Genomic DNA, 21,270 nt, shown 5'->3' with positions numbered 1-21,270 from the left:
AGAGTCTGATGCCTCCACGGAGGCGATCAAGCAAGTCTCTTGAGAAAATATAAGTCCCATATCAGATTATGTTGTGAAAGGGCTGAAACTGGTACGCTGAACTCAATTAGAGCCCCCATGCGCTCTCTCTCTCTCTCTCTCTCTCTCTCTCTCTCTCTCTCTCTCTCTCTCTCTCTCTCTCTGTGTGTGTGTGTGTGTGTGTGTGTGTGTAGTCAGAAGGAGCCAGTCCAGCTTTAGATCACATAATTGTTTCCTTAAGCCCATAAATATAAGAAACATTAAAATGTAAGAAAAAGGTCATTCGGTACAAAACACGCCAATGCTAGAAACAGAAACTTTGGATTATCATTAGAAGGGATTTAGCCACACAATCAGCTAATAACACACAATAGGGACTCGTATGGCAATGCCAGGGAGAGGGCCAAGGGCTGATTAAATTTGAGCGAGAAATGTTTGAACGTCTGAATACATCGCCGGTTGATGTCGATGCTTCAGTTCCTACCTAATTCTGTAGCATGATCGTACTTGGAGAAATCTTTGCTATTTAAGAAAAGTAATGGACTAACTCTCTACAGGCCAGGATCAAAATCCTGCACCAGTTTTTCCTTTATGGAAATGAGCCCTGAACTTTGAAGAAGCAGGATAGAAAGAGCGTCAGATGTGCTGAAGCTTTGGTGTTGGACAGCAACCAGCTGTAGGGACTTGAGGGTAGTGTTGAAGCTGGACCATTGGAAGATCTGAAGATCATCTGGAGAAGATCTGTCGGTGTGATTGTAAGATTAGAATTAATGGCACATAAATGTCCAGGAAGATTCTCAGTTGTCCAGGTCATGGTTGTCCCAGAGGTGCTTTTTTTTTTTCAAAAGGCAACTGGACTTTCTTGTTTTTCTTTGAAGACCGTTCACTTCTCATCCAAGGAACTTCTTCAGTTCTTGAGTCCAGTTGCCTTTTCAAAAAGCACTTTTGGGTTAATGGCACATAATTAGTCAATATATCTTAAAGTTGCATGTGTGTGTGTGTGTGTTTGTATCCTTAATTTTATATTGGCAACAATCCATGAGTTTAGTCCAGTTGAGAGCAGCAAAATCACCCAGTAGAGTTTTCGAACTTGACTCAATCTAATGTCTTAAACATGACATTCTGCTACTCTCAGCTCCAGTATCTTTCTATACAGTTAGTGTGGGTAAGTCTCACTAATTACACAAGGGCTGGGGAATATGAAAAAGATAATTTCACATCCAACACAACCACACTCAGTTGCAACAAATTAGCAACATTTTGCACTTCTGTCCGGTTCTTTTTATGAGTGTAAAGAGTTTTAAGCGGGGGGAAAAAGAAATTCGCAGTACGTAGATTAATTAGACAGTTCCTTTATTAAAAAAAAATACATGGGAAAACGAGTTGGAGAATATAATATAAAACACAGCAGGCTTTGACTTTCTGCCTGAAAGCAGTTTTTAAAAAATAATAATTAAGACAGAAAGAAACAGCACATGATATTCGGCGCATAAATCAGAGACATTAAAGGCAAATATTTGCGAGAAGATTATGACGAACTGAGAGTTAGCTATAAAAATGGACTTGAGATGTTAATTTAGCTGAACGTGAGCACTAATCACTCATTCGGCCTGCATCTTACTCCATGGCTGTGCATAATACCAGTGAGAGGTGATCGTAGTATAACAACCTTTTTTTTCCCCTCCAACACAGAACTGGAAAACTTCTGCATCTTCTTGTCTCCAAATTCCCTTCCACGCCTCTAAACCCCATCACATGTTTATTAGAAGAAGCGTTAAAGAGCTATATGGAATATAATACATTCATCTGGGCTCGGTGGATGGATAAAAATCTGCAGGGGATTGCTACAGTCCTGAAGGATCAAAAGAAGAAAAATGGTATATTGAGGGAATATATTAGGAAGGCCAATGATTGCAGAGAAGATGAGCTGGAAGAGGAAAGGACTTGGTATTTAGAAGAGTAGCAATAAACAGGGAAGGAAGCCCTCAGCTTGAGTGCCAGAAGGTAGAAGGACCTATCTTCTCTTCAAGGACTCATTAAAGGAAGTGTTTTGTCCCTTGCTGCCCCATTTTATAGCAGTTGTAGCTTCTGGATAGTCTTCAAGGGAAGCCCCATGTAGAGGACATTACAACAGTCTGTTCAGGAGGTGACCAGGGTGTGAATTAACGGTGATCAGGGCCTCACGATCCATGAATGGGTGCAACTGGCCCACAACACAAAGGGTGCCAAAGCCCTCCTAACCACAACTGTCGCATGCTCTTTGAGAAGAAGTTTGTGTGTCCAGGAGGACCTCTAGATTGCACACCAGATCTTTTGGGGGCAGGGAGATCCCATTCAAAATATCAAAGATGGTGAAGTCTCTTCCATAAAGCCCTAAAACCAAAGCTACTAAGTTTGTTGTGACAATAATCTTCCCAGAATTCCCTTGATCAGTCTAGGTTGCTCTTCCAAAAGACACTTTTCAAAAAAGGAGCTAATCTTCACGAATCTTGATCACTACACACACACATACAGAATCATATAAATTTAACTTCCCTTTTTTTGAAGGGATTCAGTCAAGAAAGCGTTCTGTCTTCTCCCATGCTTAGCCAGTGAGACACAGTCAAAATGTTGGGATAATGATAGAAAAGCCATAACATGGGAAAGTACAACCCCTTTCTTGAGCAGGAGAACCTATACCATCCTGGTCAAATGGTTGTCCAACCTCTTCTTGAAAACCTCCAGTGATGAAGCACCCACAACTTCTGGAGGCAAGTTGTTCCACTGATGAATTGTTCTCACTGTCAGGAAATTCCTCCTTAGTTCTAGGTTGCTTCTCTCCTTGATTAGTTTCTATCCTTTGCTTCTTGTCCTGCCCTCTGGTGCTTTGGAGAATAGGCTGACCCTCTCTTTTTTGTGGCAGGCCCTCAAGTATTGGAAGACTGCTATCATATCTCCCGTAATCCTTCTCATTGTTAGACTAGATATACCTCATCTCTTGGTTTCTAGCCTGGTGCCTTTATCATCACCAAACTGGTTCTTGGAAAGCTACTGTTAGGGAAAAGTCTGCAAGATCAGAGTAAGTTTTGCCATTCGGTGACATGCACTAATCATCAACTTCCTGGAAGTTGAGAAGCAGGAGAAAGACATAGATGAACTTCAGGGATACCTTAGCTACAGCTATTTAAGACCCATTGCGCTGGATTTTGGAGGAAACTTGTAGCAATCCTGTCAATCTCTCTTTTATCTGGAAAAGATTTTAATTGTTTAGAAAAAAATGAACTGCGTTAAATAGTTAAATAGGAACTGGTCACTCCTGTCAAACGTATTAGTCCTCTCTTGAAATGAAAGCGCTGGTCAATAAGGCTTCCCCTATGCTAACAGGAGACTATAATTTGGATTCGTAATTAGTGTGCATCTTCCTCTAGTAGCGATGATTTCATCTATTTGTGCTTGATCATTTTGACCAGCAGAGCTCACTGCAACGTCCACCTCTTATCCTCCACCGTATGTTAAAAGAAATAAACTCCACATTTATTTATTTTTTTACCATATGGAATCCTGGGCATTTTAGCAACCATCGATGACAAACAAAAGCTTCATTAGCAGCCAATTAATGTCTCCCTTTGTGCAGAAGACAGCAAAAAGGGAAATAAAGGGGTCAGCTCTACAGTCGGCCTCCCCCTGAGATTCTCGATGGCTTCAGAACTCCTGAGACGCTAAATAAGTCGGACACTTAAAAATGTCTCCGGGACATGGAAGCAGAGTTCACTGAGAAGTCACTGACTGTTTCCATGGTGGTGGCTCACGGAATTACAGAAGCAGACATAGGCGCTCCTATCAGCATGTCACAATCAAGACTCTGCTCCACTTTCTGTGTCAAACTACATTTTTCTATTTGCAATCAAGTAGGAGAATAAGAAGGAAGAACAAGGTTAGCGTTTAAATGTGCTTTTCCCTTTCGTAATGTATTTTAAACATTCAGATCGCTTCGCTACAAAAAAACACACACACCCAAAAAACGAGGCAAGCTGTTCGCAATCTGCCAAATCTGGAGCAGCTTTGAAAGAGTGATGGTTTTCAGCCCAAAGGGGGAGGCGGAATCCAGCTCTTGTGTCCTAGCCTGGCATTGATTTACCGATGAAGTAGCTATGAACCGACATGTTGGATTTAACCAGGCTCAAAGGAAACAATGGCTTGTTTGGGTTCAGACGGTGGGTTGGGAAGAGGTTTTGATGGCCTTGTCTCCAGAACAGGCAGTCTTTGACTGATGAGCACCAGAATCCCCGTTGTTGAGCTCTGGGAAGTCAGCCCCCCAGAGAAGGAAATATTAAAAGGGCAGAAAAATATATTTCCTCAAAGGATCTTAAAGAGGCAGAAAAGGATGCCCAGTTTTCTTAATAGCCCCAAGTCTCCCTCCCCCAAGCAGAATGTACAAATGCAGATGTAAACCATCCAGGAAGGTTGGAAGCCCCAGCTAGAAGATTAAGAAGACAAAGACACCTAAAATCTACATACCCCACCCAAAGTCTAAGACAGGACATAATAGGATTAACCCACAGATGCCAAAGGTCACACCCAGACACAGGTCAAAATACATGACAGAAGAAATACAAAGCCTCAAAACAGGAACAAGAAGCAACTCCAAACAAAAGGCTCCAGAGGGGTATAAAAACCCACTCCCTACATGTGCTCAGCCCTTTTTTTTTTTTTTCTTCTCTGCCAGAGCCATCTTTCTGTCTGGCTGTCCTCTTCAATAAACCCGCAACCTTCTTCCTAAAGCAGTCGCCATGTTTATTCCCAGCTTGGACTGAACCACGATGAAGACTTCTCTTCCAACAAAGCAAAGTGATTTTATGATCTTTTTGCCAGGGTTATTAAGCTGATCCCTGCAACTGTTTAAGTGAATCACATGGTCAATAAATGAATCTGGCTCTCCCCATTGACTTTATTTGTCAAAAGCCAGCTGAGGAGGCTGTGAATGGTGATCACGTGACCCTGGGACACTGCAATGGCCATAAATACATAACCATTGCCATGTGCTTGAATTTGGATCGCGTGAGCCTGTGGATTTTGCAACAGTCTTAAGTGTGAGGTCCTCTCTTTGGTAAGAGGGATGCTTTGTTTCTCTGTTCCCATATTTGATGTTTAAGAGGATTTAGAAGAAGAAAGATGGAAAGAAAATACCAAGTGGTTCTTGGTAGATGGACCTACAGTGGGTCTCAACTGGAGATTAGGAAAATCCAACAATCTATGGACATCACTGGAAAATTCGAGGGAAAGTGTCTTCTTTCTCTCCTAAGTTCATAATCAGCTGTGTGGGAAAAGTGTTTAACAGTATAATGAATTATAGCGGTAGATTATTTTTTTTCCCCTGAATGGGACTTTATCAAGAGATTTACAGAAAACACTAACTGATCCTTCAGGCTTTGAAAACTTGGCATTTGGTTTCTTGCTTGTGTTCAAAAGCAATTTAGGAAATATTACCATTGGTAAGAAAGAAGCCCCCAGAGCAGTCATACGTGAAGACTCACTGGGACTTGCTTATTTGCCAAGGGAACTCTTGCAGTAAAAAATATTATAAATCTTAAATAAGTCTCCAAATGCTGAAGAGGAAGGGAAAAAAAATAATTATCAAGATAATGTGTAAAATCCTTAAAGCATTGAGCGATTGGCAGTCTTTGAAGAGAATTCCTTTACCTGTACTGCGATAACCCTGAAGGATATTTAGTTCACTCGGTTCAGCAAATTCTGATTGAGGCAGAATCCAGTAAATATCCCTACGTTATCGCACCATGTCATAAAATTATAGCGTGTTTCAAGACAAACAATAATAGCAAGAATACGTATTGCTGTAGAATGTAGATAGTTCTTCAGAAGACCTTCCTTCCAATTATATACCCTAACCAATTTTTATTCAGTCTAACAGCTATTATAGTCGTGCCCACAGTAAGATAATAATTTCTGGTTGATGATCTATAATGTTCCCAGATATTCTGGCTGACAGATTTTACAGTGCCATAAAATTATATGTTTGATCTGGGTTTAAGGCACTGGGTGATTTGGGTTTGTAATCTGGGGTTATGGCTTGCTACATTGCATGAATCTAGGCACTGTGTGTCCATTTGTTTTAACCATGGCTTTAGCTATGATTGGCTCAGTACCGAAACACATCAGAGCCAGCTTTGCATGTCAGCAAAGAAACCGTGGTTTGTTTGGCTAACTCCTCTTTTCTTGGATAGGGGATCCTGGGAGTTGAAGTCTACAGGTCTTAAAGTGGCTAAGGTTGGACACCCTTGGTTTAAAAACTATATTCAGCGGGTATGTACAGTCTGCAAAGGTATGGAGGCCTTGCTTACAGAATGTTTTATTTGTATTTATTTATTTATTACATTTGTGTGCTGCCCACCTCACCTACGTTGCTTTATGTGGGGAAAAGCACCTGATTTCTAATATTTTCCCCCTTAGGCTGTGAAAGCAGGGCCCCCATTTTTCTGTTTCCATCCCAGAAGATCCAAAGATTCCCCAGAAAGGGCTCCGCCTGCATTTATTTCTGAAATGTTAACGTATCGTAGAAGTTCATGCTTTTGTTTATGCCAAATCACATATGGCCAAGAGGTGAAACGCTGGCTAATTGCAAATTCTGATGTGTCCTATAAAACTCGGAGACGAGGTCACTTTGAATTAAAACTTGTAATATTTTTTCAGGTGGTGCCTTCCATTGCGTTCTGTGTAAACAGTTGATATTAAACCAAACCAGATGTCCTCTTTTCCTAAGTATTTTTGCAAACTCCAGTGCAAACAGGCAAATTGAGCCAACTCTGTTATTAAAAAGAGAGATCCCTACCCTGGATGTAGGGTGTTTCCTAGTGAAGAAGTACTAAAACGACAAAATTTTCCGTTTTGCCCTTCTTTCAGGAGTCCAGATCTTCCTAGAACTAAGATGCGATCAAACGAGTAAATGTTTCCTAAATCTGTTGCTTGGTAACACATCATACTAATGTGGTGTATTGTATTTGTGGCTATTGTGTCTAAAAACTGATCATAAGTCAATCATGACTCGAATATCCATGTTTTACTGCTCTCAAGGTCACAATCAACTAAATGTGTCTTCCCCCAGCACATGGATACTTATACAGATAGTCCTTGACTTACAATCCTCATAGAGCTCAGAATTACATTTCTATGTTGTGGCGGTCATTAAGCAGATCACTAAGTATTAAGTGTTTCAACACATGAAGGTATAATAGTCTAATGCAGGGGTAGGCAACCTTGGCTCTTTTATGACTCGTGGACTTCAACTCCCAGAATTCCTCAGCGTCCTTCCTTCAAAGAAGTCTCAAACTCAGTGGGGAGGAATTGTGGCTTTCCAGAGCGGTTGATGGACTTCAACTGTCTGACTTCTTCTCTGTCAATCTGCCAGCTCAGATTGTTAATTAGTTCCCCAACCTCTGGAGAACCATAGGGCCTCATCACCTCTGCCTTCTTGTCATAAATCTCCAGCTTTGATCCCGCTAATTATAACACCAGAATCTTCACAGGATACCCAAATATCTCTACTTGGGTTGAAAACTTGGGGGGAAAAAATAGCGTGTTTGCATGCACAAAAGACTCCTAACTGAAATCTTAATAGTGCTTAACACTGGTGGTTAGTTTGGACAGCGTTCCAGAGTAGATCAAATGGAGGAACTTAAAAAAAATCAAGTATTGCACAGAGTCATGTTTTAAAGTCTGATTAACACTAGAAGTCTTGGTGGCCGTTCTTTATTGTCAGCATAAGCTAGATAGGCTGTTTGGTGAAAGTATAAAAAACATTTGTGACTATTTCCTAAGACAGTGTTTCTCAACCTTGGCAACTTTACAAAGTGTGGACTTCAACTCCCAGAATTCTCCAGCTAGCAACACTAGCTGGAGAATTCTGGGAGTTGAAGTCCACACATCGTAAAGTTGCCAAGGTTGAGAAACACTGTCCTAAGATCTTTTGCAATGTTTTCTCTCTCTTCTTGATATATTTTCCTGTTGTTAGACATTGAGTTTGCTTTACCTTTTCCTTCATGGCTCTAAAATTTCAAGCATCCCAGATGTGGTGCCTCACTAGACTTGAATATGCCCCTGACAGAAGTGTAAAACATCGTCATTCATAAAGCATTGTACAATGCAGAAACCCCGTTTCCCTTCTTGTTCCCAAATTGTTTGAGGGAATTTATTCTTCAGTTTGAAAAGCTAGCTTTTTACGCCAGTGTTCTTAAAATACCTTGTGTTTGTCAGAGTGCCCAAATACATCTTATGTATCTCATTTTGCAAACCAGCCCAATTCTAACATTTAGGTCCTAGGGCAGAGTAGCCCCCAGTGGGTTATAAATCACAGCTGGAATGTTGTGATTTGTTTCATTTCCTCCTCTTTATGTGTATGTGCTGCACTTCTGATCCTTATCGTTCTTCCTTTCCCACCCCCTGAAGTAGTTATTTCTAGTCCTAAAAAAGAGATCTGGATTCCCATCTTGGATCAACCACGGTTGGCTAAAAAGACACAAGGCACCAAAAGGAGAACTGCATCAAATCAACCGCATCGTGGTTTAATCCAGCCGGTACTTTCAGATCTCTTCTAAAATATTTTAGGAATCGAGAAATTACCTTAGATTGAATGGTGGACCATCTCAGGTCTTTAGGGAATTAGATTTTGCAATCCTAGTTTTCCCTTTGATAAGCGGGGTGTGTGTGTGTGTGTGTGTGTGTGCGTGTGTGTGTGTGTATTGGGTTATTTTTTTCCCAATTCAAAATAGGAAGAATGAACAAGAAAGGAAAATACACTTGAATTTCAGCTACGCAGTTTTGCAAAGTCAACTTGATCCGCCAACTTTCTTCCACGGAGTTTACAAAAGGGTTGCTCAGAAGAGGAAGTTTACAAACTATCCTATTCAGGGGTTGTTTGTATAGTGGCATTCTTGATCTTTTCGATCCTGGGGATCTGTTTTCCTCCAACTTATGTTACTGGCAGTTGCAAGGAATTCCACAAAACAAACCAGCCTCATTTTAAAAAAACAACAGCAGCTCTCAGATAGTAAACACTTCTGCCCTCTCCTGACAAAGACATTTCTCCCGGTCACTGAAAATTATGTTCTCATAAGAGAACACCACAACTATGTGCGTGTTTGTGATTGCATGTGTGTGTGTGCTTATTTTTTCCACCACCGGAGGGTTTCTCAAACTCCATAGGTCTTTTAGAAAATTGATAGGAGTCCTTTAGATCAGAATACAATACAGATGATCCTCGAACGGCCACAATTGGCAACTAGGTCGTTAAGTAAAGCAGTCACTAAGTGAAACTGCTTATGATCTTACTTCAGCTTCCCTTTGCTTTGCAGACCAGCCGAGGGTCATAAAGGTGAGGACTGGCTCTAACGATTCTTTTTCATCATCGTTGTACTTCTGAAGAGCCGCCAAACGGGGCGGTCACTAAACGGGGCAGTCGCTAAACGAGGACTGTTCCCCTTTGTGCCTTTGTATGGGGTGGTTTGTAAACAAAACTCATTTTTATCTTAATGCAATCGTATTAAAAGGGTTGGTCTGACCAAGATCGTGACAAGACGTAACTGAGGAAATTACCTCATGTGATGCAGGCAGGATAAACGAAGGTCCTGTTTGCTGAGGCTCCCATCCTTTCATTCTTTCCACAATTGCTCTCCCTTCTCTTATTTTATTTTTTTTTTGGTTCAACTCCCCTTAAAGCTATTTATTTTATAGCCTTGGAGACAGAGTGTCTTGGGAGATGAAGCTGCCAAATGCTTCTATATTAAATGCCCATCTCCTCAGCGGATCTGGAGAGCTGCTCCCTTCATCTCCTCGAAAATTGAAATTTCTCCGTAGTGGGGCAGGCTGAAAGCTTTGACTTGGTGGGGATGAAAAGTAGCCATTATACTTGACAATTCCTGATTAGGAAGGAATTTCACTCCCTACCCAGGGATTTGAAAGAACTCAGAGTGGTCCTCTTGCTTTTTATCTGCACCATCCATCCGCTACATTCTGCTCAGAAACTGTGTGTGGAAATGTCCAAGACATGCTTGAATGGGTTATTTTTTTTCCCCTCCCTGTCTCTTGTTTCATTTAGAAAATATAAAAAAAACATATCTGGCAAAGAAGGCCCATCCTGCTCTTTAATCATCTCTCCTCTCAATGGCAAACTCAGTACAATAGCTTGGCACCAAAAACATAAATTTAAATTACCCAGGTAATTCACCAGGATGGAAAATATTTGATTTGCTCCCGTCTTAGTGCTTATGCGTAATTTTTTACATATGCTCGCATGCACCATCCCATACATAGGTAATCCTCGACTTACAACAGTGGCTTATGACCATTTTACATATTTATGACCATTGCAGCAATTCCTTGGTCCTGCGATTCACATTCAGATGGGAACTGGTAGTATATACTTTATTTTCTTTTTTTTAAGAACTAAAAGGATTTGAATGAGGGATCTTTCCACGTGGTTTTGACAATTCTGCCCACTCCGGAAATGTCCCTCCCACTGTGGGCTTCCCCCCAATAATCACTGGATAATTTGAATGACTCAGATTTAGTTTTTGACACTTGGGAGTTTTGTCGACTGTGTTTTATTCCCGCAGTCTCTTTCCCTCTCTGTGTGTGCCACTGAAACGGAACTCTCCTTTTTTTGAGCGCTAATTTAAACATTTCATCTGCCAGGGCTGGGGTTTTTTGTTTTTTTTTTCTTCTTCTTCTTCTTTTTTTTTTTTTTTTTACTTAGCTGGCGTTTCTAAATTGGCTCATTTTGTCTGCATTGCAAATGTTTATCTTCCATAAATTAATGTAGGGTCAGGATTAATTAGGATGAAAAATGTGAGGAGCCACTGTGTAGCACGGTTGGAACAATAAATAACCAATTGCAAGCATCATTTTTCTGCATTATCACTGGGGTGCAAAATCCTGCTTGGTGGAAATATCAGATTGTACGTAGCTTTCTGTCTCTGTTTTGTCTGACGGGGTTTTTCACCCGTTGCTCTTTGACTGAATGTCTTACTTTGGATGGCGGAAGGACAGGCCTATTTTGTGATGGTAGGAAATAAACCATGTTCTACCATCACTGTCTCCTGTCTCACACATATAGTCCCTCCCTGACAACCATTCATTTAGCACCTGTTCAAAATTGCAACAGTACTGAAAATAGTGATTTATGTCTCTCATCGCATTGAAGACTGTTGAAGCATCATCTTAGTCATGTGATCAAAATTCAGGCCCTTGGCAGCTGCTGATGTTACCTAGTTTGAGTATTGAAACATCTGCAAGAAACAACCAAGCTCAGAAAGCACCAAGGACCCCACAGTTCTCTTCCTCTTCCTCCTCCCCCTCCTCTTCCTCCTCCTTCTCCCCACTAGCACTGATAATGTTACCTAGTTTGAGTAATGAAACATCTGCAAGAAACAACCAAGCTCAGAAGCACCAAGGACCTCTTGGTTTGCAATTGGCATAGATTTATGGGAATGGAAGTCAGTCTAATCTAATCTAATCATCTAATCTCTATTGGACAAAACTATTGTTAGAGACCAAATCTTGGATGGTTTGAAGCAGCTGAAGAAGACACAAGGGCTTCCCCACTCCACCCATCCTTGAATCGGTGCAAAAAAAAAATAAAATGTTGCTCCTTCGAAAAAGAGTGCCCCAAACACCAGAAACGTGTCTGCCCCATTTCTTGGCCAACAAGGTTGACGTGAAAGATGTGATCATCCAATATCTCCTAGCGAGTTTGTTTGCTCTAAACTTACATTTTGGTCTCCGTATTCCTAATCTAACCCCCGTCAAACACCTTGAATGTTAACCGTTATACGGATAATAGAGCTGTTATTTGTCTATCACAAAGATCACCCTGGCTCTCTAATTTTAGAATCTCCAAAGGTACTTAACTCGAGTTTCCTTTGGCTGTTCAAATACTTAAATAATGGAGCAAAAATAGGCAATGTTCATCCTTCTGTTCCTATTTGACTAAAAGGTGGGCTAACTGCCTCTTAATTAAGTGATTAACTAAATGTATAGCTTAACCTTCGTCCAACTAACCCATTTCCTAAGGTGACATATTCTCCTCTTCTTTATTCTCTCTCTCTCTCTCTCTCTCTCTCTCTCTCTCTCTCTCTCTCTGTCTCTCTCTCTCTCTGTCTCTCCCTCTCTCTCTTTTTAAAGTCTGCCTCGCCTCCCGTCGCAGAAACGATACCCCTCTGAAAGCCACAGATTATTCTTTCATGTTCTACTTGTGAGAAGAGTTAGGAAACATACAGCATATTTTGTTCATTGGGAGGACTTCTTGTTGACCTCTGCTGTGTATTTATACGAAAGATCCCTGGAGGATTCTCCTCTTACTTCCCTGCACAAGCATTTTTAGAGCGGAGCAGAAAAATCCTGCTGATGGAGCTAGGGACTCACAAAGCCCTTTAAAGCAACAACAACAACAAGAACAAACAAACAAAAAATGGCATTAGCATCTGCAAGTCGCCCCGAAATAAAGGCAAAAAGACAGTAGATGCCTTCTCTAATTGCAAGAAATGTTACAAATGAAAAACACAGTTTTTCCGAAAATTGACCCGGCAATCAATTTACTCCCTTTTCAATGCAGAATTTGACAAGGATGATTTGTTTATGCTGTCACATAAATCATTCTGAGTAAATTAGGCCTGCCAAAGTTACTTTTTCAGCCCAAGACCGTCTGCTGCGTTTTCCCTACACCTGTGCCTTGCAGGGAACTGTTGGAAAGAGTTTGGGAATCCTAAGGAGAGTGTGATCTTTGCAGCGATGAAATAACTCCGTCACTGAGCGGGACGTCCCCTGAAATTCACCGAAACGTAGGCGAGGAAACATTTTCTTTTCTTCGTGCGAAAACAAAAAAACACAGCCTGGAGCTGGTGCTAGAGTTAGGAGAGAAGCACAAAGATCCTTTAGCTCTTCAGATGTTGCTGCACCACGAAGTTATTAAAGATGGAGCAACAACAAGCCTGTGAGGTGGGTTGGGCTGGGAGAGAGGGACTGGCCCAAAGTCGCCCATCTGGATTTCATGCCTAAGGCAGGACTAGAACTCACCGTCTCCTGGTGATTGGCCCAAAGTCGCCCATCTGGATTTCATGCCTAAGGCAGGACTAGAACTCACCGTCTCCTGGTGATTGGCCCAAAGTCACCCAATTGGATTTCATGCCTAAGGCAGGACTAGAACTCACCGTCTCCTGGTGATTGGCCCAAAGTCACCCAATTGGATTTCATGCCTAAGGTAGGACTAGAACTCACCGTCTCCTGGTGATTGGCCCAAAGTCACCCAATTGGCTTTCATGCCTAAGGCAGGACTAGAACTCACCGTCTCCTGGTGATTGGCCCAAAGTCACCCAATTGGATTTCATGCCTAAGGCAGGACTAGAACTCACCGTCTCCTGGTTTCTGGTCCAGCACCTTCACCACTACACCGCACTGGCTCTTTTGTCTGCCCAGTTTTTATTGTTTTTATGGCGGTTACACCATGTCTATTTTAACTGGTGAGTCACCGAGAGTCTTCGATCGCAACAGGATAAAAAAGCGAAAAAGAAATTTTGGAAACGGGTCTCAGAACCAGCCAGGCTGCTGGGAATTGTAGTTCAGCAATTGGGAAGCGTCATCTTTGGGACTCTTCATGCCTACGGAGGCTGGAGTCTCAGGTGGCGGATAGCAGCCGGCCCATGATGGATTCTTCCTGCCAAAAAGAAAAAAAGGGAAACCTTTTCTTCGCCTCCCTCTCCGTTTCTTCCTTCTTTTCTTCCTAATCCTTTTTCCTTCCTTCCTTCCTTTCTCCCTTCCTGCCTCCATTTCATCCTTCCTTCCTCCCTCCCTCCCTGTCCCTTTCTTCCTTCTTTTCTTTCTTCCTAATCCTTTCTCCTTCCTAACCCTTTTTCCTTCCTTCCTCCCTCCCTCCCTCCCTCTCCGCTTCTTTCTTCTTTCCTTCTTTTCTTCCTTCCTAATCCTTTCTCCTTCCTTCCTAATCCTTTCTCCTTCCTTCCTAATCCTTTCTCTTTCCTTCCTTCCTTCTCCCTCCCTCCCTCTCCCTTCCTTCCTTCCTTCCTTCCTTTTTTTCTTTCTTCCTAATCCTTTCTTCCTTTCTCCTTCCTTGCTTGCTTCCTTCCTCCAATGGATGGCATTCAGCACTTAAGAGACCTTCATGATGGAGTTCATTTGATCAAAGCAGGCCCAATTTATGGCTCCTGCTCCCTGGAGCCTATTTACTTTGCTAGGATTATGATTTGCTGTTGTAATATTGGAATGTCAACAGAGAAGCCAACGAAAAAGGGATTTGATCGATGGTATGCCGGGCCTCTGGAAGAGCATCACTTTATCAACTTCATCGAGGATCTTCTCTGACCCCCGTCCTCCCTAGTCAGAAGGATCGTTTTTGAAGTCAGGGACACAGTGCAAACAAAAGATTTTTATTATTGTTGTTGTTGTTGGTTAATATTGACCCTTAAATGCATTTTTGGTCATTAAACCCACAGTAAAATTCTGAGTTGAAATACCTTGTTATTCACACTATATTTCCTTTTACCCCCGAGACCCAAAACATTTGCATACATTCTTTTACAGTCAAACACTGGAAAGAATGAAACAGAAACATCTTAAAAATAATTCAGAAGCGATGGGCAGGTGCTGAATAAAGCAATGGATTGGATGCCTGGAAAGGAGCAATTTTGACCTATAAGGCTAATTAGGGTCCGTTTCCGATCGCAGGCAGGGTGGGGAACCAATAGTGCCAGTTCGCAAAATTGCAAAAAGTTCAGATCCGTAATATCTATTGGTAAAAAATTAGAAAGTCCTCATTTTATTTATTAAATAAGTTTACGTGGCTGCCCAGTGCATAGCTAGATATCACTGGGTGACTTACAACATTTTAAAAATCCACAGCATAATGAAAACCCACACTCCACCTGCCATGGCAGCAACAACACAATCACATCTGTCTCCATTCAGGATCCACAGGCTCACTGGCAAAACCACATTTTCAGAGCCTTACAGAAATTCAACAAGGGGGGGGGGGGCAATCATGCCTCAGGAGATTGATATTGCATAAAGAAGGAGCCACCCCTGATAAGGCCTTTTTTTGTGATACTATCAGATGTATATCCTTAATTAATGGGGCCCATAACATACCCTGTCTTCTCAACCTAGTAGATCGGGTGGATGTAATAGGGATTTTTAAGAATAGTGATAGGAATAATTCCAGACAATGTGCTGCATTTTATGAGCAGTCCCTATTTATAGCACTGCTCTGCAAATCCTTTCTCATCCTAGATAACAAATACCTGGCTTCTGAGATTTAGTTACTATCTGTCTCTTGTTTTGATGATAGTGAAGTCTTCTTCCATGTTGTTTTTCCTTCAACGATGCAGGAGTTGATTCTCAGACTCACTGGTGCATTAACAAAGGTTTTCAAGGATGGACTCACACAGGTCCTAAGGTGCCCGTTACTATCTTAGGGTTAATGAATGCCTGAATGCCTCATTATTATTAACACTCCATGCAAACCTGTACCAAATAAACATCCAGGAAATCTTAATAACCTCAACCAACGCCAGGAAATAACTCAGCTAAGTAACTCGTTCGCAAAAGAAACGTCCAACTGTTGCTTAGAAAAATTGAACTCTTTGACGTGATGAAAAATCAACTCTCCTGATTCGGCTGCTGGACAATTTTGAAAATTGCAACCTGGTCCATCTATTGAGTGAAGTTGGAGGAGATTGGCTTAGGACAGAGAAATGCAAATGCAGAGAAACATTCGTGTGGTGATGCGTAAATGATCTAGAAATGACCGTAAGCGGTTTTAATCTTCCTGGGGACTGATGAGAGAGCAGCATATAAAATGTTGTGGGAACTGATCCTCAGAAATATCAGTGCCTCGGCCCAGTTCTTGAGAAGATTTCAGAGCAGTTTGGAGACAAATGCCTATGGCGATCCTCCATCGTCCAGGTCATGGTTGTCCCAAAGGTGCTTTTCAAAAGGCAACTGGACTTTCTTTGTTTTTTCTTGAAAACATTTCGCTTCTCCTCCAAAAACTTTCTTCAGTTCTGGAGCTGAACTGAAGAAGCTTTTTGAACGAGAAGCGAAACTTTTTCAATAAAAATAAAAATAAAGGAAGCCCAGTTGCCTTTTGAAAAGCACCTTTGGGGCCTGGAGACCAAGTAGATCTGGTTTGTCCAGATCCATCAGAACGGGAGATGATGCTTGAAGCAATCTTCTCCTCCGTGTAGGTTTGCGGACACTCAGTGAACAGATTTTGCTCGGCAAACGGCTCCTAGTGTGTGACTAATCCACCTCCTCGCAGAGATTTCACACTTTATTCCAACTGGATTCTTCTGTTCCATATCAAACAACAACAGCCAGCGCTCATAATTCACCCCGGTTTTCTGAAGTGGTGAGAAAAGCAACTGATTCAATAAACATGTTCTTTTTATCGACGGCACGATGTCCAAATGCCTTATTTCACAACGACAACTGACTTCAGCATTATCTACATATCTGCGTGTGTGTATGCATGTGTGTGTGTCTGTGCCAATTCTACAGAAATGTCATAATGCAAAGCAAGTGCGTATAATTTTAGCCCAAACCCCGCTCTTTTGCTCTCGCCCAGCCACCTAGCATCCGTTACCAATAAATATTGACCCCAACAGACTCGGTTGTCGGCAGCCACTCGCTGCCAAAGGGTTCCTCCCAATCGCTGCCAGGTGTGGAATTAATTTATCCCGTGGACCCGCCCACAGAGACGCTGCCGATTGAATTTAAATTAAGATTTATTCTAAACGGGCCCCTGCCAGTCATAACAAAACAGTGACAAATTAGCTTATTCCACAGTTGACGTATCATATGGAATTAACATAAGCTACAAACCTGCCCGAAGTGAAATTTTCAAAGGTCACGGATTTAACATCGCACCTTGCTTATAAACACCACACACACACACATCGTCTTACAGGTAAGGGGAATTCAACCGTTTGGTATATTTTATTATAAGAGAGTTTGTTATATACAGCGCTGAACAGACTGGCAAGGAGAATATTTATACAAATCTTCCTGCTTGGGGAATCAGAGCCTTTTCATCAAGGAGAAGCTTTTTCAAGGTGTGAAGCTCTTAACATGTTTGGAAGTTGCCTGAAATATGTTGCGTTGGCAAATTTTGATGAGCTCACCGCCGAAGCAAATTTAGCGAGAATGCAAAATTGCCATTTTCATTTTTGAAAAGCGCAACTTATCATTCGGGGAGCAAAGCTTAACCTAGAAAGATTTAGGAATGAAAATCTAAAAATAAAATATCATCCATTTGTTCATTGGACTGTATATTTATTCGACAGGCAGATTGCCCCTGCATTGGCTTACTTATTTGAGTTCAGTTTATACGCTTCTCTCTCTCTCTAATTGTTTGGGGATAATTTATAGACATAATGCCGTACGTTTATTTAAACCATCTTCCTTCCTTATGGCCAGCTGGGTGTTGCATAATTAAAATTCCATCCAGTACAGTAGAAACATGACAGCCACTCTATAAGATCCTAATAAGAGAACTTAAAAGAGGTTACAGGTATCACGAAACAGATCAATCCATTTCAATGCTGCTTAAAGAACAGAAAAGCTACTCAATTTGGCTTAGGGCTCGGGGAAAAGATTAGAAGACTTTTAAACCTTTCTTATGTAATCCAGATTTAGGGCAAACAGGGGGGAAAAGCGTGCAATTTCCTGCTTTCGGCCTCAAAAATGCCTTCAGCACCAATGGGTCATTTGGGGTTGAATCTCCTCCAGCTTCAAACCTTGATCTTCTCTGCCTCCCTCTTCCAGTTTCCCAACCTTGCTGTAGGCATTGCTTGGTCCTTCTGCGAGGAGAGACAGAGCAAAGATGAGTTTTTAAGACTTGCAGGAGGAACCAACTCCATCTCTTTCATTTTAGGGAAGGAGTAATGGAATAGTTTGAGGAGGCTCCTTCAACGACACGGTAATGTTCTCCTTCCAACTCTTGTGTTCTTCTCTATGATTTCTGTCAGCTGGAAGACTCTGAGGTAAAAGATGCGCTAATCTGAAGTGTTCGGGGTTATTTCGGTTAGGCCTTGATGGAGCTGGCAAGGCTGCCCCTGCCCCCTCCTCATAAATCCCAGTAACATTTCCAGTAAAGTTCTGTTGGAGTGTAAATAACATCAGGAATGAAAGGTTGGAGACACAAAAATGGAGGTAAACTTGGCCATTCTGCCTTATCCGACCTGACTTGACCTTACTGAGATTGAGACTACAACACAGCGAGATAAAAGTGATGAGGTACTGTGATTTATGTCAGTTGTGCTACTAATGAAGTCAGCTGCTCTCTCCCAAGTTTTCTTTTTGCCGTTTTTCTTCTCCTGTCTGGCTCAGCTTTTCAACGGTTCCCCCAGTCCTACAAGAAGAAGGCTGCCGACGAATCTGCCAGCAACCTCTCCGTGAAATGTCCATTTTGCTAAGAAGAACACGGCGGTAAGGAAGATTTCCAAGATAAGTGTGTCCCTGTGGGATTATCTCTGCCACCTCCCTGGCTTCCCACACTCGAGTGAAATCCTAAGGGGAGACTCTGGGAAGGGACTGTCCCCACTGACCTATTTCCAGGAAATGGAAATGGCAAAATGAATGAGAAACAAGAAGAGCAGCAAACTCCAGGACATTTTGCGATAAACAAATACGCTCAAAAATCAGCACACATTTCCAGCAGCTAAGAGTTAGACAACTCAGCCACGTTTTATTGCAAGAGGGGGGGAAAGGTTTGTGGAAATGAATGGGGGGGGGGGGTAAGGACAGAATGGCACTGGCTGTAAGGGGCCAATGGAGTATAGCTAGACAGTTAAGGGTCCCCTGTTTGTCTGTCCTTCTGCCTCCTCTTTGGTCAAGAAATTGCCAGACTGCTTCCTCCTTTTTTTCCCATGCCTGTAGCTCATGTTGTTTGACTTTCCTCTTCGTAGGATGTAGTTAGCCAGGGTTAGGGTTAGCTGTAAATAAATCTATTTTCTAAGTAGGGAACCGTCCTTGCTCAGCTGAGGTTCTTGCTCTCACACTCACACACAATCTCCCAACAGCTGACACACAAATCCAGCAGGAGATTAACACAGAGACTTTCAAAATGCCACTTTACAAGGCCTTGGTAAGGCCACACTTGGAATCCTGCATCCAGTTTTGGTCACCGCGATGTAAAAAAGATGTTGAGACTTTAGAAAGAGTGCAGAGAAGAGCAACAAAGATGATTAGGGGACTGGAGGCCAAAGCAAATAAGGAAAGGCTGCTGGAATTGGGTATGTCTAGTTTAATGAAGAGAAGGACGAGGGGGGACATGATAGCAGTATTCCAATATCTCAGGGGCTGCCCCAAAGAAGAATTGGGGGTCAAGCTATTCTTCAAAGCACCTGAAGGCAGGACAAGAAGCAACGGATGGAAACTAATCAAGGAGAGAAGCAACCTAGAACTAAGGAGAAACTTCCTGACAGTTAGAACGATTAACCAGTGGAACAACCTGCCTCCAGAAGCGGGATGAATGCTCCAACACTGGAAGTTTTTAAGAAGAGACTGGACAGCCATTTGTCTGAAATGGTATAGGGTTTCCTGCCTGAGCAGGGGGTTGGACTAGATGACCTCCAAGGTCCCTTCCAACTTAATAATAATAATAATAATAATAATAATAATAATAATAATAATAATAATAATAATAATAATAATAATAATAATAATAAATTATTATTATTATTATTATTATTATTATAAAATGTGGCTCTTCCATTTGGGGATGAAGCGAAATTACAGAATGGCCAAACTGCCTATCCCCCCCACCCCGTAGATTAAGATGTCCTGCATGTATATAAAAATGGAGTGACTTTTTTTTTTATTTTGCACATCTATAAGATGGAATAATTCAGCCTAGCTCCTTTTGCTGCCGTGGGATGCAGACGTAAGATGTTTAAAAGAGCTTCTTTTTAATTAAAGAAAGAATGCTAAATAAATTTAAAGGGTGTTTTTTTTTAGATAAATCAGTTTTCTGTCCTTGCGTGTCGTGTCTAATATCAACACAGAACCATCATTGCTCTTGTAATGCCTAAAAAGTGATTGTTTTAGAGTTATATATATTTCTCACCTCAATCTCTGAATGTTGTTTTTGTATCAGGAACTCACAGAGATGGCAAAATGGACCTGTTTGATTCGGGACAAAACCGTAAGTATTTTTATAAAAGACTGGAAAACTTTTGTGGACTGATTGCTGGAAGTGGATAAAAATAAACTTCTGATTTGGGGGTTTGGTGATTAAAAAGCCTGAATATGGGAAGGAGGGAACTCTCTAATATCATTTTAAAGAGTGAGAAATGATAGAAGTTTGTTTGTAATTGCTATAAAAAAAAAATCAGAAACTGTTTCCTTAACTTTTTTCCATCACTTTCTCTCTTTCTGGCAATTTTTCTTCCATCTTTTACATTTTTCTTTTACACCCTTGTTCTTGTTTATCTTTTCATTATCTCAAATAGTTTCAGTCAAAAAGAAACTTTATAGAAAAGGGAACAGATGCTTAAAAATAAGCCGGGGGCGCCCCTGCTTGCCAGGGACATAGCAATGACCAAGTGAGGTCACTCAACAAGGAATCTGGAAATCCCAAATTTGGGGGGGGGAAGGGGGTGGCAGAACCAGAGGGTTGAATAAGCAAAAAAGCCCATTGTTCCACATCTTGACGTTGAATTTTAGCAGTGCCATCCAGCAAGGCCCAGAGATCCATGGGGCAGTTTTGGTGGTCATTGAGGTCAACAGCTAAGATTGCCCTCTGCTCTTTCTGGCAGCCAATGTCCGTTTCTTTTCGTTTGAGAACAAGAAACCCCAAATGACGCGAGCTGTGTCTTTAAACCTGGTGCTGTTCTTTGTGTTTGCTGTTGTAAGGCAGCCTAATCATAAATTTCACTCCGTGGAAGAATCCTAATTTGTATGCACCGCAACCCATAGAGTAAAAATCAATTCAGATTGCAATGACTCTTGTCAGGCCTTGTTAAAGTGTATCAAAATTGCTGCGTGAAGACAATAAATAATCCAGAGGACATTATTTGGGGTGGGGCGGGGAGGGGGGTCTGGGGACACAAACAGGATAATTAGGATTAAAAATCCAGCTGTGGATTTGGGGCCAGGGACCACCGTGAACAGTGAATGGCTATTGTGTCATGGAAGGCAGCAGAGAGCCTCCGAGCAACGTGTCTATGGAGATCCTCAGTCATCACGATGGTCCCA

Source organism: Protobothrops mucrosquamatus, unplaced genomic scaffold, assembly GCF_001527695.2.
Source record: "Protobothrops mucrosquamatus isolate PMUCROS unplaced genomic scaffold, P.Mucros_1.0 scaffold1252, whole genome shotgun sequence".
Classification (NCBI taxonomy): Eukaryota; Metazoa; Chordata; class Lepidosauria; order Squamata; family Viperidae; genus Protobothrops; species Protobothrops mucrosquamatus.
This window is presented reverse-complemented; position numbering follows the sequence as displayed.